Below are 16,548 nucleotides of genomic sequence, written 5' to 3'. Positions count from 1 at the left end.
GGAGGCCGCGGCTTCGGCCTAGTCCACGGCGTCCGGCCTCGCAGACTAGGCCGAGCCCGCGGCCTCACCTAAAAACTCCTTGCCCGCAGCTCCTCAGGACCGGCGTGGTGAAAAAAAAAAATCGATTTGTTTAAATTTTGAATCGATTTGACCTCTCAACTCGATTCAAGATTTAAATCGATTTTTTCCCCAGTCCTAATATGTGTGTGTGTGTGTGTGTGTGTGTGTGTGTGTGTGTGTGTGTATATATATATATATATGTAGGAAGGCCAGTATGGTGGCCTGAATTTATGGGAGGAGCCCGGTGGGTATTTAAGCAGCCCGCTCACCTGTGGTGCTTGTCGGTTTCCTGTGCGCGATACGTTACGTCACTAGGCCGACTATCCGAATACCAAACGTCCGTAAATCGTTGTCTCGCGAAGTTCCCGCATTTGCTATTTCGTGCTCGAGAGTGTCAGTGTTTACCGATCCGTATCGTTCGTACCACGCGTCTGGCTTGGCTGTCGCAGGTAGGGTCCCGTCGGACTTTTCGTTTTTCATATCATGTCACTAAACCGTGAGTTCAAATTTCGTTTCACCCGCATTTCACAAACTGCAATGTATATCGCTCGTACTTTCGATATGTTACAAATTCGATAGCACAGCGACGCTGACGTCGCTTCATTTCTAGCATGTCGGTATCAGTAGACAGCCATAGCCAGTCGCAATTTTGTAAAAGATCAAATCAAGTTAGTTCGATACCAATCATTTCTCATTTCTGAGACATTTCTAAACTCATTTCGGACATTTCAAATCATTTCTCATTTCTGAAAACATTTCTGAACTCATTTCTGACATTTTCAAATCATTTCTCATTTCAGTCACCTACCGCGCTCCGATTCGAATCCAGTCGCACCAAAGATGCGCCGATTCGTTCCGGTGTGCCCCAGTTATTACGGCCTCATTTCTATACATGCTCCAGAGTTATGTTATTGTCAGTCAATTGTACCTCTGTCATGGTTATCATTTCATTTCCATGTATCACGTCCCGACATGAATTCAGTCGCATGAAAAATGCACCGATTCGTCTCGGCGTGCCCCAGGATTGGCCTCATTTCTATACATGCTCCAGAGTTACGTTTTATCAGTCATTCGTACCTCTGTCATGGTTATCATTTCATTTCCATCTATCACGTTCCGACATGAATTCAGTCGCATGAAATGCACCGATCCATCTCGGCGTGCCCCAGGATTGGCCTCATTTCTATACATGCTCCAGAGTTACGTTTTATCAGTCATTCGTACCTCTGTCATGGTTATCATTTCATTTCCATGTATCACGTCCCGACATGAATTCAGTCGCATGAAAAATGCACCGATTCGTCTTGGCGTGCCCCAGGATTGGCCTCATTTCTATACATGCTCCAGAGTTACGTTTTCTCAGTCATTCGTACCTCTGTCATGGTTATCATTTCATTTCCATGTATCACGTTCCGACATGAATTCAGTCGCATGAAATGCACCGATTCGTCTCGGCGTGCCCCAGGACTGGCCTCATTTCTATACATGCTCCAGAGTTACGTTTTATCAGTCATTCGTACCTCTGTCATGGTTATCATTTCATTTCCACGTATCACGTTCCGACATGAATTCAGTCGCATGAAATGCACCGATTCGTCTCGGCGTGCCCCAGGATTGGCCTCATTTCTATACATGCTCCAGAGTTACGTTATCAGTCATTTGTACCTCTGTCATGGTTATCATTTCATTTCCACGTGTCACATTCCGACATGAAATCAGTCGCATGAAAATGCACCGATTCGTCTCGGCGTGCCCAGGATTGGCCACATTTCTGACACATGCTCCAGAGTCCAGATCATAGCTAATCGCAGACATCGGGGGATTGATCCACATCTCTGTCATGCAATTTCTACCATTTCACTCCCACAACGCATCACCGTTTCGAAACCAGTCGCATCTGAGGTGCACCGATTCGTCACGGCATGCATCACTGGTTCCGATCGCATTTCATACCTATACCAGAGCTCGGTTAGTTGCCAGTCGCTAACACGGCACAACCAATTCGAGCCGCGGTCAAAACAATAATTTCTCTCATGTCATTTAATACTGCACTCCTATTCGAATCCAGATGCATCAAACAAGCACCGATTCGTCCCAGGAGCACCAATATTTTCAGTTGCCCCATTTCAATACATGCTCCAGAGCCCGGTTCACGGTCGAACAAATCGTGACACGTCCAGGCCGCACCTCTGTCATGCAGTTCATTCATTTCACAATCAAAGCAAACATTTCGAATCATTTCATTGTCACAAGATTGCAAGCATCATACAAATCATTGCTTCAAGTTACTTAGCAATCCCTTCACGAATTGTCACCTTTTCATTTTCCTCAAAAAAAAAAAAAAATCCATACCTATACCAGAGCTCGGTCGGTTGCCAGTCGCAAAACACGGCACAACCAATTCAAGCCTCGGTCAAGGTAAACATTTCTCTCATTTCATTTCATGCTGCGCTCCGATTCGAATCCAGATGCATCAAACAAGCACCGATCCGTCCCGGTGTGCACCAATGTTTCTTCTGTTGCCTCGTTTCAGTGCATGCTCCAGGGCCCGGTTCACGGTCGCATCAGTCACGACACGGCCAGGCCGGACCTTTGTCATGCAGTTCAGTCATTTCAAACATCAAGGCAAACATTTCGAATCATTTCGTTCTCACAAAAAAAAAAAAAAAAAATATACGAGCTCAAAAACAGGATATTCTCATCAGGTCAAATCAGGTCACAGGCCGGCAGCGAAGACTTCACGGCCCCTCTGTCGGCTTTCACACAGGCCTCATTTCACTACCTCACAGTACGTACGAATGTGGGAATATTCGTTCAGCAGCCATCGACGAACAAACCATAGATCGGCTCTTACAAACAGAACTAGACCGAGAGTACGTTATAGGCCTTTCACTCAGCCCCCTTTCAGCACTTGGAGAGTCAGCCCTATTTGGGGCTCGTCAAGGGCAAATTCACAAATAAATTACGTTTGGGGTACCGCCTGTCTGCGCCTCATTCTTCCCACATCCCCAGTCTCAATTCCCTGATTCCCTCCGAAGAATTCTCCCTAAAATATTCCTCCGTAGACATGCCGATACAAGCAGTCATCAAAGCAGGTACAGGTGCCTGGCTTTCCAAAACCGACATCTTGGATGCCTTTAAGCTCCTGCCTATCCATCCATCCCTTTGGTGCTGGCATGGCATCAAGTGGAAGGAGGCATATTATTTGGCCACAAAACTGACGTTCGGTTCGAAGAGCAGCCCTTGGCTCTTCGACACATTCGCTCAGTCTCTTGCTTGGATACTGTTACACAAGGCTTCCCATCACCAAGCACAAAGTAGAAGGCCAGCACATAACATCACCTTTCTCGGGGGCCAACTTAGACACCTGCGCTATGCAAGCCAGTCTCCCCCTCGACAAACTAACCCGCATTAAGGCGGTCCTTCACAAATTCACCCACACCAAGGGGTGTACCAAGAAGCAGTTGCAATCTCTCCTGGCAATGCTGAATTTCGCCATACGAATTATTCCACAAGGCCGCACCTTCGTGTCACGCCTGCTGAGATTCCTGCCAGAAACACAAGACCCCGGTCAGATCTTAAATCTAGACTCCGCAGCAATAGCGGACCTATCTATGTGGGACGAATTCCGTCCTCCCGGAATGGCATATCCCTAATTATACCCATGGTTTCAGCCCTGTCACCCCAGGTGGTGACAGACGCTGCAGCCACCACAGGTTTCGCTGCAATTTTTGGCCATCATTGGTTTTCAGGACCCTGGCCTCAACAGATACTGTTGATACCCGGCTTATTCAAAACATCTTCCCTCCTCGAACTCTACCCCATGGTGGCAGCTGCACAACTCTGGGGTCACCATTGGACAGGGCAAACCGTAATCTTCACCACCGACAATCAGGCCACGGCAGACATCAACAAAGGCAGGTCCAATTCCCCAGCAGTCATGTCCTTCCTGCGCAGATTGGTACAACTGTTCTTACAGCATCAGTTTAACATACACTGTGCATTTATTCCAGGCAGACACAATTAGCTGCTGACGCACTGTCACGTTCTAACTACACCTCCTTTCCAAACAGGTTCCCGGAGCCGATCCAGTGTCGGCCCCTATCCCTGCCTGGTCACAACTGACCCTGGACTAGTTTAACATTTACAAGGAGCAACGCAGCTCATCAATCACTCACTCTCTCATAACACACTCAAAGCCTACCAGACAGCTTGAAAGGCGTTCAATAAATTTCTCACATCCTGCCGTAAAGGACCAATAGATGTCAAACAGGTACTGGCCTGCATTTCATACTGCCACACTCAGCTGACCTTATCTTACAATACCATTCGGCTATACCTAGCCGGCATACAACATTTCGTGACCCTGGAAGACCCCACAAAATCTTCACTGTTCTCATCACACGCTATACGAGCCATCCTAAGGGGCATCCAGAAACAACAACCAGTGATTAGTACTAAGCGCTTACCCATTACGGGGCCCATCTTCAGGGATATGTCGACTATTCTGGCTACTTCGCCATTCGGTCTCCTGCCCAGCACGGTCCTACAAGCAGCCATATAGTTGGCTTACTACGGGTTCACCTATAACCACCCCACAGACCAAGTATTACGCAGACGGCACTTGCTTCGCCACCAAGACCATTTCATCCTTCACCTCGAGGTTTCTTAAACCCAGGAAACAGGCTCTGGAGTGGACATTTCACCTCTACAGAACCAATAACAGCTGGTGTCCAGTCACCGTACTTAACCGTCTCCTCTCACTCCTGCCTGAACAATCGGACACCAGTCCTCTTCTACCATTCCCAGTTAAACCCTTAAACGCATGTCACTTTGTAAAACACATAAGGATACTTCTCTGCAATCTTCACCTTAAACCCAGTCAGTACTCCGGACACTCCTTCCGCATCGGAGCAGCCTCCGCAGCAACCCGCCAGGGGGTTCCAGACCACATCATCAAAAGACTAGGCAGATGGAAATCAGCCTGCGTCGCCCGGTATATACCCAATCCTCAAGTAGAGATGGCACAGGCATTCTCCAAATTGGCTCAATGAATACCTGAAAACCAATTATATATTATATCCCTACCTGAATGTTTTTGCCCCCTTATTTTGGCATACCGGCCATTAGACCAAGGCACACTTTCAGGTCCATTTCATATGGTAAGTCCACACTTCCAGGTCTATTTCCGATGGTAAGTCTTATCTTTATTATTAAGTGTTATCTATGTCCATATCGGACATAGGGCTCCGACCATAAGTAGGAAGGCCAGTATGGTGGCCTGAATTTATGGGAGGAGCCCGGTGGGTATTTAAGCAGCCCGCTCACCTGTGGTGCTTGTCGGTTTCCTGTGCGCGATACCCACCCTCCCATCCCCATTTCAAGGCATTCATTTCATTTCATTCATTTCATCTCATTTCTCTCTACAGAATAATCATTTCTTAAAACCAGGGTATGCCCCCTTATTTTGGCATACCGGCCATTAGACCAAGGCACACTTTCAGGTCCATTTCATATGGTAAGTCCACACTTCCAGGTCTATTTCCGATGGTAAGTCTTATCTTTATTATTAAGTGTTATCTATGTCCATATCGGACATAGGGCTCCGACCATAAATATATATATATATATATATAAATTGTTTTGTCCTGTTTTCATACATGTGTACATATCCTGATCAGGTAATAATGAATGTGAAGAGGCATTTATCACCTGTATGAAATAGAATTGCAGAGTGTTCCTTCCACTAGTCAATGGACTAAAATATTATATAATAAATAACATAATAATACTATAAATATAAAAAACATAAATATAATATAATAAAAATGATGTAATAAATAGTCAATGGTCTAAAATAGACTGAATGAGGAAACACAGTGTGGAAAAACTCTTGTACGTCCTCCTGCATTATCAACTGACAATATACAGGTCTTGTTTCATGCTACCTCTATCAGTCACTATTCATAGGCCATGACCCCAAGAGGAACATGTTATTTATGTCACAGTATACTTCCTCCTGCTTTTAGCAACTTCAGCAGGTAGTTACTATGGAAAAAAACAATACAGAGGTAGAATTAGATTAGAGCATTAGATTGCACAGCCAACAGAGGTCTTTAATTTTACTTACAGATAAAGCCAATTTATCAGTCCCTGTACCATTCAGGTTTTCATCCTATGAGTAAATTAGGCCCCTCTCATTTGATATTGCTTAAAGTGTTACTAAACCCACAGCAGTAAAATCAGTCTGTATATGCAGCAAAGCATGCTTGTTATACTCACGGTGGAACCTAAGGGGTTATTCCTCTGCATTTTGTAAAAGGGCTGCTTGGTCTTGTATGCACAGATCCTCCCCTCCCTGCACTGTCACCCTGGACAAGGCCAGGTAAGACAGAGCCTTTGGAGTCAAGCTGCACATGCTCAGTTTGATGTGTATGGCTAGAGAGTTTTTTTTCTTGGGAGAGTGCATGTGATCAGCACAGAACCAATCAGCACTGTTCAGACAGAGCCCTGTAGCCTCACAGGACAGCTCAGTCCAGAATTAAAACTCCTCCTACAAGCTTTACTAGGAACTGATAGAAATCAAAAGACTGCTATATATTGCTGATGAGAAAAGGTTTATATTTAATAAAATAATTGAATTTCCATGTTCTGTGTACTGTGGGAGACCAGATATAATGATTGCAGTGGCCTGGGTTTAGTAACAGGCTTATGTTTCTGTGTGCTACTTTCAACAGCCAATGTGCCCATACACATTCTTGTATTTAAATCCAGATTTTTTAGTGGCATTCAGGGATATAAAAAAATGCTCAAAACCCATGTTCACAGGGGAGTGTACTGGCATCATTTATGCCTTGTTCACATGGGGCGATTACATCCATGCCCTGTGCAGGGTTATGTTTTTCCTACATGGGGATGCAAAGGTGCTACATGCATCCTCATGTTGTCAGTCCCACTGTTGTTCATTGGGATGCATGGGGCCGCATGGACACAGCCACTGCTCCCAATGTAACATCCGTGCAAGTGAGAGTGAATGGCCCCAAACGCACCCTGGATGTACGTAATATTCTAATATTACCATGGCCATGGATGTAATAGCCCCACGTGAATGTGGCCTAAGGCTGTATGCATTTAAACATTTGTGCTAATGTGTACATGTATTCAGTGCAAACGCACTCTATTGGCAGTCTGCTCAGGGCCGACATGTAAGTATCAGCCGGCAGGGTTTAGGGCCCTGGTGCCCAACACGCAGCCCACTGGTCCTCTACATATGGCCTGTGAGCTGCTGGGCACCAGATCAGCAGCAGAGTGTCAGCAGGGTACAGGGTGCTGGAACTCTCTCTCTCTGTTCCATTACCTGGCACTGAGGCTGGGTTCACACTGTGTGTGGCCGCGGGGCACAGCAGGGGTCAGGGGGGTCCCTATTCACCGTTTCAGGTCCGAATTAGGCCCAAATTTTTGCCTGTATTCAGACCTGAAACGGAGCCAAAGACGCACAGGACCCTTCTGCTGTGCGCTCCACGGCCACCCCGGAGATCTGTGAACCGGCTCCATTGAGAGCCGGTCACACTCTCCTGTCATGCGAATTGGATGCAGAGAACCTGTATCCATTTCGCATCAATGTGAACCCAACCTAACAGCTTGTAGGTGGGCAGCTGGGGGGTGATAAGAATGCAGATCAACCACCTATTTTTACCACCTCCTGCCACCCCCCCCCCCCCCCCCCATGTGAAAGGAGCCCTCTGTGCACCCATTCTGTGTATTTCTCACCAAGGTGCTTACTCAGATGCTTACCCAGGCCAGAGAAAGAACAACAAATACAAATAAATAAAATCTTCAGATTGACTTCTAGTAGTTAAATAAAATGGTTTATTTCCTCCACTGCGGCCTAAACCTTTGCTCTTTGTACATGTTTTCCCCACTGATCCTTTATAACCCTTCCAGTCTATGACTATCTCCTGAAGTATGTCCTCAGTCTCCAGGGAATCCTGCAGCACTCCTCACAGTCTCTAATCCTCTCCTGTAGTGTTTCCAGTCTCTGGCCGTCTCTTGTAACACGCCTGTATCCCTCTCATCTCATCTCATCAGTTCCTGTTGCGTGTTTCTAGTTTCTGACAGCTCTCTGTTGCAATCCACTCACTAAATCCTGTCTTGTTATTTGGTGATGTCAGGGGCCGCACTTAGGTGTCCTTTTATGAAACTGAGATCAGCGGCGATCCCGAGTCTCACCGCTGATCTCAGCTCATTACCAGTTTATGAAACTGAGATAATCAGCGGAGAACATGTTCTCCGCTGATTATCTCAGCACAGTGAGAATTTGTAACTGACTTCACAGAAACGGCCAGTTTATGAAGGTGCGATCTCAGCACCTCACTGGCGATCTGTGACAGAATTCTCACTTTCTGATTCACCATTTCAGAAGTGGAGAATCAGAGTGAGAAGCCTGAAACTGGCTGATATTCTGGAGAAAGCAAGAAGTCTTTTGACTTCTTTCTTTCACCAAACAGTCAGAGCACACCTTCCCCACCATTACGCACCCCAAAACCAGCAGGATAGGAATTTATAGTGTATATATATATATCTATATCTATATATATAGATATAGATATATATCTATATCTATATATATAGATATAGATATATATCTATATCTATATATATAGATATAGATCTATATCTATATCTATATATAGCTATATATATATATATATATATAGCTATATATAGATATAGATATAGATATATTTATCTATATATAGCTATATATATATAGCTATATATAGATATATATATCTATATATAGCTATATATATATATTTTTTTTTAGATGTTCACGTCTCTGGCTGGGTTCACACTTGTGCGATGCGTGAACCAGCGTGATTCCTGTGTGGGTTTTCACATCGCACCTACATTGACATCTGCACACCACTGCGGGTGTCAATGTAAAGTTAATGACACCCCCAGATCATTTCACAGATCGCAGTGCGAACTATGTAATGGTGCAGGAATCGGATCGCATGGGTGTTCACACCCATGCGATCCGATTCCAGTGCGGACCAAATAAAGGGTCCTGTACCATTTTGGTGCAAATGCAATATGATTTAGGGCCAGTTCCCACTGCTGCGGTGTCTGAGATCGGATGTGATTCGCACCGCACTGCAGTGCAAAATCACATCCGATCTCTGTGCGATGCAATTTCAGCCATACAGATAGTATTGCTAAATTTGCATTGCCCTCAGACCAAACTCTTACAGGACCCTTTTTTTGGTCCACAGCAGAATTGGATCGCATGGGTGTTCACACCCATGCGATACGATTACTGTCCGAGTTTGCAGATCGCACTGCGATATGCGAACTGATTTGGGGGTGTTGTTAACTTTTAGGCCCAGTTCGCACTTGTGCGATGCAGGACATCGCACAGGCATTGCATGTTATTCGCAGCACACTGCCATTCACATTACATGCGATGTCTGTGCGGTGCGATATCAGCTGTACAGATAGTATGGCTGATATCGCACCTCATTCGGTGCAAACACGCACAGGACCCTTTTTTCTGTTCGGACCAGAATCGGATCGCATGTGTGTTCACACATATGTGATCCGATTCATGTCTGAACTGTCAGTTCGCAGTGCGATATGCAAGCTGAACTGGGGGTGTCGTTAACAATGTATTGACACTCCCCAGCAATTCGCATATGGCAGTGTGAACTGACATGCGAGTCGGTGCGATGCGGGAACCCGCAGTGGATTCGCAGTGTTCTCGCATTGCACCAGTTTATCAATTTTTATGTTTATCAATTATGAAATATATTTTATTTTAATTTATTAATAAATATTTATACTTGTATACTTTATTAAAATTATTTTTTTAATGATTATAAATGTATTTTGCATTTATATGAATGGTGTATAGCTGCATTACATATGTGCATTACATTCATTTACTATACACCATTCACATTTAAATAGGGACATGTATGATCTTTAAATATTGATAAAAACAATGTTTTTTTTATAATTAGGTTAATGTATATTGTGTAGGGGGAATTTAACTTTATTATTTTATTAATATGTTGGGGAATAATGTGTGCTGATTTGTGTTAAACTTTTGTATTTTATGGTTCCTCATACTATAATCCCGCTACATCACGCGAGATTATAGTGAGAGGAGCCGTTCTCAGGAGTTCCCGGCGTTTGTAGATCGCTCCTCAACTCAACATGAGAAGCGATCTACACACTTTCATAAACAGGCACTCAGAGGAGAGCGATCTCTGAGAATGCCTGAGAACTGAAAAGCGGTATTTTACCGCACTTTCATAAAAGGACACCTTATGGCCCCGATACCAAAAAAAGATGACCACCACTGGCCATGGGGAATGCGGACGCCCCCCACACTAACCTCATGGGAGAAATTTGTTTTACTTTTAGTCCTTTCTTTTCCTTTTTTGTGAAGTTACCTGCATGGGAAGAGCACCTTCCACACACACACTTTATTTATCTCTGGTGCAATAAAGATACATAAATACATATACAATATAGATTCCGCCTTGTCCTTTATCTTCCCATAGAGATATGTTGAAAACCTTGATGACTTCCCATCAGGGCCGGGGCAAGGGGTGGTCAAGAGGGGCGGCTGCCCTGGGCATTGTGGTATCATGTGAGGTGGTGGGGGCACCACAAGTAGATTGGGGGGGAGGATTTGTGTTGAAAAGGGGAATTCAGGAAGCGGCTGGGGGTAAGAAATGTTCTAGGAGGACAAATTTAGGGGAGGTATGCTAGTAGTGGTGATTTGGGGGATTTGTGTTGGGAGGGGGGACGGGGGAAGAGGATTTGTACTAGGATGGAGGATTTGGGGGGTTTGTGCTATAAAGTAATATGGTAGAGGGGAAATATTATTTTTCGGGGGGGGGGGGGGTATTTGTGCTAGTAGGAATGATTGGGGGGTATTTGTGGTAGGAGGGGAAATTTGTAGGAGAGCGGTCTGTGCTAGGATGGGCTATTGGGGGGGAGGGGGATTTGTGCTGGAAGGGGGGGATTTGGAGTGGAGGGGAGAGGATTTGTGCTTGGAGGGGAGATTTGAGGGGTAGAGGATTTGTGCTAGGAGGGGGAAGATTATTTTCTGGTGGGGGGGGAGGATTTGTGCTAGTAGGAATGATTGGGGGAGGGGTATTTGTGCTAGGAGGGGAAATTTGTAGGGGAGGGGTCTGTGCTAGGATGGGCGATTGGTGGAGGGGGATTTGTGCTGAAAGGGGGGGTGATTTGGAGTGGAGGGGAGAGGATTTGTGCTTGGGAGGAGAGATTTGAGGGGTAGAGGATTTGTGCTAGGAGGGGGGAAGATATTTTTCTGGTGGGGGGTGTAATTTGTGCTAGTAGGAATGATTGGGGGGTATTTGTGCTAGGAGGAGAAATGTGTAGTGGAGGGGTCTGTGCTAGGATGGGGGATTGGGGAAGGGGATTTGTGCTGGAAGGGGGGGATTTGGAGTGGAGGGGAGAGGATTTGTGCTTGGAGGGGAGATTTGAGGGGTAGAGGATTTGTGCTAGGAGGGGGAAGATTATTTTCTGGTGGGGGGGGGGGAGATTTGTGCTAGTAGGAATGATTGGGGGAGGGGTATTTGTGCTAGGAGGGGAAATTTGTAGGGGAGGGGTCTGTGCTAGGATGGGCGATTGGTGGAGGGGGATTTGTGCTGAAAGGGGGGGTGATTTGGAGTGGAGGGGAGAGGATTTGTGCTTGGGAGGAGAGATTTGAGGGGTAGAGGATTTGTGCTAGGAGGGGGGAAGATATTTTTCTGGTGGGGGGGTGTAATTTGTGCTAGTAGGAATGATTGGGGGGTATTTGTGCTAGGAGGGGAAATGTGTAGTGGAGGGGTCTGTGCTAGGATGGGGGATTGGGGAAGGGGATTTGTGCTGGAAGGGGGGATTTGAAGTGGAGGGGATTTGTGCTTGGAGGGGATACTTGAGGGGTAAAGGATTTGTGCTAGGAGGGGGAAGATTTTTTCTGGGGGGGGGGGGATTTGTGCTAGTAGGAATGATTGGGGGGATATTTGTGCTAGGAGGGGAAATTTGTAGGGGAGGGGTCTGTGCTAGGATGGGGGATTGGGGAGGAGGGATTTGTGCTGGAAGGGGGGGGATTCGGAGTGGAGGGGAGAGGATTTGTGCTTGGAGGGGAGATTTGATGGGTAGAGGATTTGTGCTGGGGGCGGCAAAATTTGTCATGTTTGTCCTGGGCTCTAGTCGACCTTGTCCTGGCACTGCCCTACATACAGGTCTGCAAAGTTTTGCTGCAACACACAATACTTGACATGCTTCTCTTCCCTACAACATATTCCGCCGGTTAGTAGGAACGTCTATCCTTTCATATAAGGGATTGTTGTTTCATTAAACATGAAGCTGAGTAATATTATGTAGTCAGTTCAATTCTAAAATCACTCAATGTATTTTATGTATATACAAAAAATGAGGATAAAGAAAATATATTTTACACACACACATGGTGAAAATGGGACACATGACCTCCCAATGCTGACCCTAGATTTCTTTAATTATAAAGCATGAAAACAAATGTTTTAAATATAGCACAGCTTGGAAAGAGTTCAAATGTTATGTAATGCCTGACCTCATATCTCTTCCCCAAAGTGATGTCACTTATAAAAACCAGATGACAGAGACAAGTAAAAATCTGGGATAGGGACATATACAGGAGCACAAGCAGAGGGTTACAGCCACCCTCCCAGAGACAGCTTAGAAAAGTGCGGGACAGATCTCAGGGCTTCTCTGCACTTCTCATATATACCGTGTATGTCACATCTCTAACAGATCAACTATAGGAAGTAAGTATTGTCATATTGTCATAATTGTCCCCTATTATTGTCATAATAATGCCAGGATCACGGTTCTGCCACACTATCCCCATTCATGCTGTTGCGTCGCATGAATGTGTTTTCTGTGTGTGTTTTCATGCGATAAGTGATATGTGTTTTTATGCAAAATGCGTAGGGCAGCTTATTCACCTGAATGGGTTGCCCTACATGTAACAAATGCCTCAAAAGCTCCTGCACCTTTTTTGGGGGTGTAGTCCCCAATGCATTTTTTAACATGTGTTTTGCCATGAGCGAACATGTGCGTTTGCTTGCCACATTTGAGGTGGTATCAATGGCACCGCAACACATGTTTCTGGGAATGCACATGTTTCTAGATTGGATGTGAATGCTGCATGCACAATAAAAACAATATGCTATTAATAACAATATAATAATAATTCTAGGATCATAGTTATGTTGTACCCGAAGCAGCCATAGCAATAACAAAAATAAAAAGAGCAACAATGATAAATCTAGGATCTTAGTTCTGCTGTGTCTGAAGTTGTTATTGCAATAAACAAAAAAAACAAAAAACAAAAAAAGAGATGACTAATATAATAACCACAGCAATAAAATAATAATAGTAATAATTCTAGAATCACAGTTCTATACATAAAGTAGCTTTAGATAAAATATATAAAAGAAATAATAATAAATAATAATAATAATAATTTCAGAATGTTTTATAATATATATATGTATTTTTATTTTTTTAAACTAGGATCTTAGTTATGCTGTGTCTGAAGTAGCCCTAGCAATAAGATATTAATAATATTAATCATCATAATAATATGAATAATAATTCCATGATATTTATGAAGCAGCCATAGCAATAAGAAATAAAAAGAGCAACAATCTGGGATCTCAGCTCTGCTGTGTCTGAAATAGTCATTACAATAAAAAAAAAAAAAAAAAGACGAATAATGAATAATATAAAAGCCATAGCAATACAATAATAATATTGATTCTAGAATCACAGTTCTATACTTAAAGTAGCTTTAGAAAATAAATATTAAATAATTATTAAATAATAATTTTAGAATCACGGTTCTATACCTACAATAGCCTTATAAAAAAAATATAAAAAAAATAATTAATAATAATAATAATAATAATAATAAATAATAATTCCAGGATATATATATATATATATATATATATATATATATATATATATATATATATATATATATATATATATATATATTCTAGGATCTTAGTTCCGCTGTGTCTGAAAATAATATAAATAATAATTCCAGGATCCCAGTTCTGCTGCTTATGAAGCAGCCATAGCAGTAACAAAAAATAAAAGGAGCTACAATGATAGATCTCTAGGATATCAGTTCTGCTGTGTCTGAAATAGTCATTGCAATAAAAAAAGAGAAGGATGAATAATACAATAGCCATAGCAATACAATAATAATATTAATTCTAGAATCACAATTCTATACTTGAAGTAGCTTTAGAAAATAAATATAAAATAAATAATAATACACATTAAAAATAATTCCACGTTGTGTGTGTGTGTGTATATATATAGATATATATATATATAAATATATATATCTATATATATATATTCTAGAATCTTAGTTCTGCTGTATCTGAAGTAGCCGTAACAATAAAATATTAATAATATTAATCATCATAATAATATGAATAATAATTCCAGGACCTCAGTTCTGCTGATTATGAAGCAGCCATAGCAATAATATAATAATAACAATGTAATAATAAATGTGTGATGTGTAGGAGTCTCCATAGTAATGCAGAGAGTTCTATGCCTTCTATAGAGTGTAGATACACTTTGGAGCTCCTCTATAGACACACATAGAAGTGACAGGTGACAGACGGTGACACACACAGAACAGATTGTACATTGTAGGAGATCGGGGCCATTCTCAGGGAACATACCGGAGGACAGACCTTGGCAGGCAGCAGGCGGGCGGGTGCAGTCCGTGTACAGAAGTCGGTGGCCTGTGTCCGGGGCAGGTGACAGTCCCCGGTATTCTCTCCCCGGTAGTGTCTCTTGTAGTAGTGTGCCCCCTGTGGTCTCCCCCTGCACTGCACTATGTACACAGCACACACACACAGACCTGTACATACAGCGCTGATCTCTGATCTCCGTGTCCCCTCCGGTCAGTAGAGTTGTGTGGTCTGTGGGCGGGGCTGGCAGTGAGAAGTGGGCGGAGAGTAGTGGGAGGGAGGGCGGATCTCCATGGCTGGGTGTCAGTGACACCTGTTGTATGGCAGTGTACGGCGATCACTCCCAGCCTCCTCCCTAACCGGAATGTCCGCTCTCACTGTAATCATTCAGCACTTTCCTGATGACATAACAACATTAACCATGAGCTGCTCAGTAAAGTGGCCGGCGGTGTAGTGATTGGACGGGAGTGTGGGAGAACATCCAATCATAATTCATCATTTATTCACCTCTGCCGGGTTAGCCCCCCCATATCAAAATTTTTGAAAAAATCTTATGCAGTTTGTTAGATCTTTGTTAGATCAGGTTAGATCAACCGTTGTTTGCGTTAGATCTCACACAGAAGAAGCAATATTAACAGTTATTTGCTGGGGGGGCTAACCCGTCATCAGCCCCCCTTATCAAAAAATTGACCAAACAGTTAGCTATTTTGGAAGCAATTTGTTAGATCCGGTATGATCAAGTGTTTTTAACGTTAGATCTCACATAATTAGAGACTTATTAAGTGATTAATACCTTATCAAATTTTCGGCCCAAAAATCATTCAGGCTAATAGATATTCGTTAGATCCGGTAAGATCAAGTGGTTTTAACGTTAGATCTCACATCATTTCAGAGATTTCATATTCTTTGCCAATAACAACATCCAAGTTAGTAGATAATTGTTAGATGAAGTTATTATTGCATTAAACCTAGCATGCACATGGCAGAAATCAGTAATAATCGCAATGTAAGTAGGGATAAAAGCTTGTTGCAGTTTGATCAGTGAGATGTTTTATTTAACCACTTAACAACCGGCCCATAGCCAAATGACGGCTACAGGGCGGTTGTTTAACTCTGGGAGGGCGTCCAGGGACGTCCTCCCAGAATTTGGCTCTCGCGCGCCCCCTGGGGCGCGCACTCGAGAGCATCCGTGACCGCCGGGTCCAGAGGACCCGGCGCATCACGGATCCCGGTAAATGGCCGCTGATCGTGGCCGTTTACCATGTGATCGCGCCGTCCAATGACGGCGCGATCACATGTAAACAAACCGGCGTCATCTAATGACGACGGTTCCTCTCCTCCCCTCCTGTGTACCGATCGGTACACTGTGAGCGGAGAGGGGGATGGATGGATGGCTGCAGCGTTGTGGACTGCATCTGTAGTGCCCACAGCGCTGCACAGAGACATCCAGCTATCCATCCATCCATGCTCAGCCATCCCTCACTGCTCTGCAATGCCCCACAATACTCTGCCATACCCTGCAATGCCCCGAAATACTCCACAATACTCTGCCATACCCTGCAATGCCCCGAAATACCCCGCAATACTCTGCCATACCCTGCAATGCCCCGAAATACCCCGCAATACTCTGCCATACCCTGCAATGCCCCGAAATACCCCGCAATACTCTGCCATACCCTGCAATGCCCCGAAATACCCCGCAATA

At 44.0% G+C, this 16,548-nt stretch overlaps 1 protein-coding gene across 4 annotated transcripts in view; it reads right to left on the bottom strand.

Moving 5' to 3' along the window:
- The window catches only part of WIPF3 (WAS/WASL interacting protein family member 3), a 125,647-nt gene extending 110,415 nt beyond the window's left edge, over window positions 1-15,232 (bottom strand). The window contains exon 1 of one of the 4 annotated variants that reach the window (XM_073630171.1): window positions 14,832-15,232. The gene's annotated coding sequence lies outside the window, so the exon portion shown is untranslated. The remainder of the gene's footprint in view (window positions 1-14,831) is intronic. The other 3 variants (XM_073630172.1, XM_073630173.1, XM_073630174.1) reach the window with 3 other exon arrangements.
- Between the last annotated feature and the right edge of the window lie 1,316 nt (window positions 15,233-16,548).

The sequence above is a fragment of the Aquarana catesbeiana genome, linkage group LG05 (assembly GCF_042186555.1).
Source record: "Aquarana catesbeiana isolate 2022-GZ linkage group LG05, ASM4218655v1, whole genome shotgun sequence".
NCBI classification, from domain to species: domain Eukaryota; kingdom Metazoa; phylum Chordata; class Amphibia; order Anura; family Ranidae; genus Aquarana; species Aquarana catesbeiana.
The sequence above is the reverse complement of the archived record's forward strand: the minus strand, read 5'-3'. Positions and strand labels throughout refer to the sequence as shown.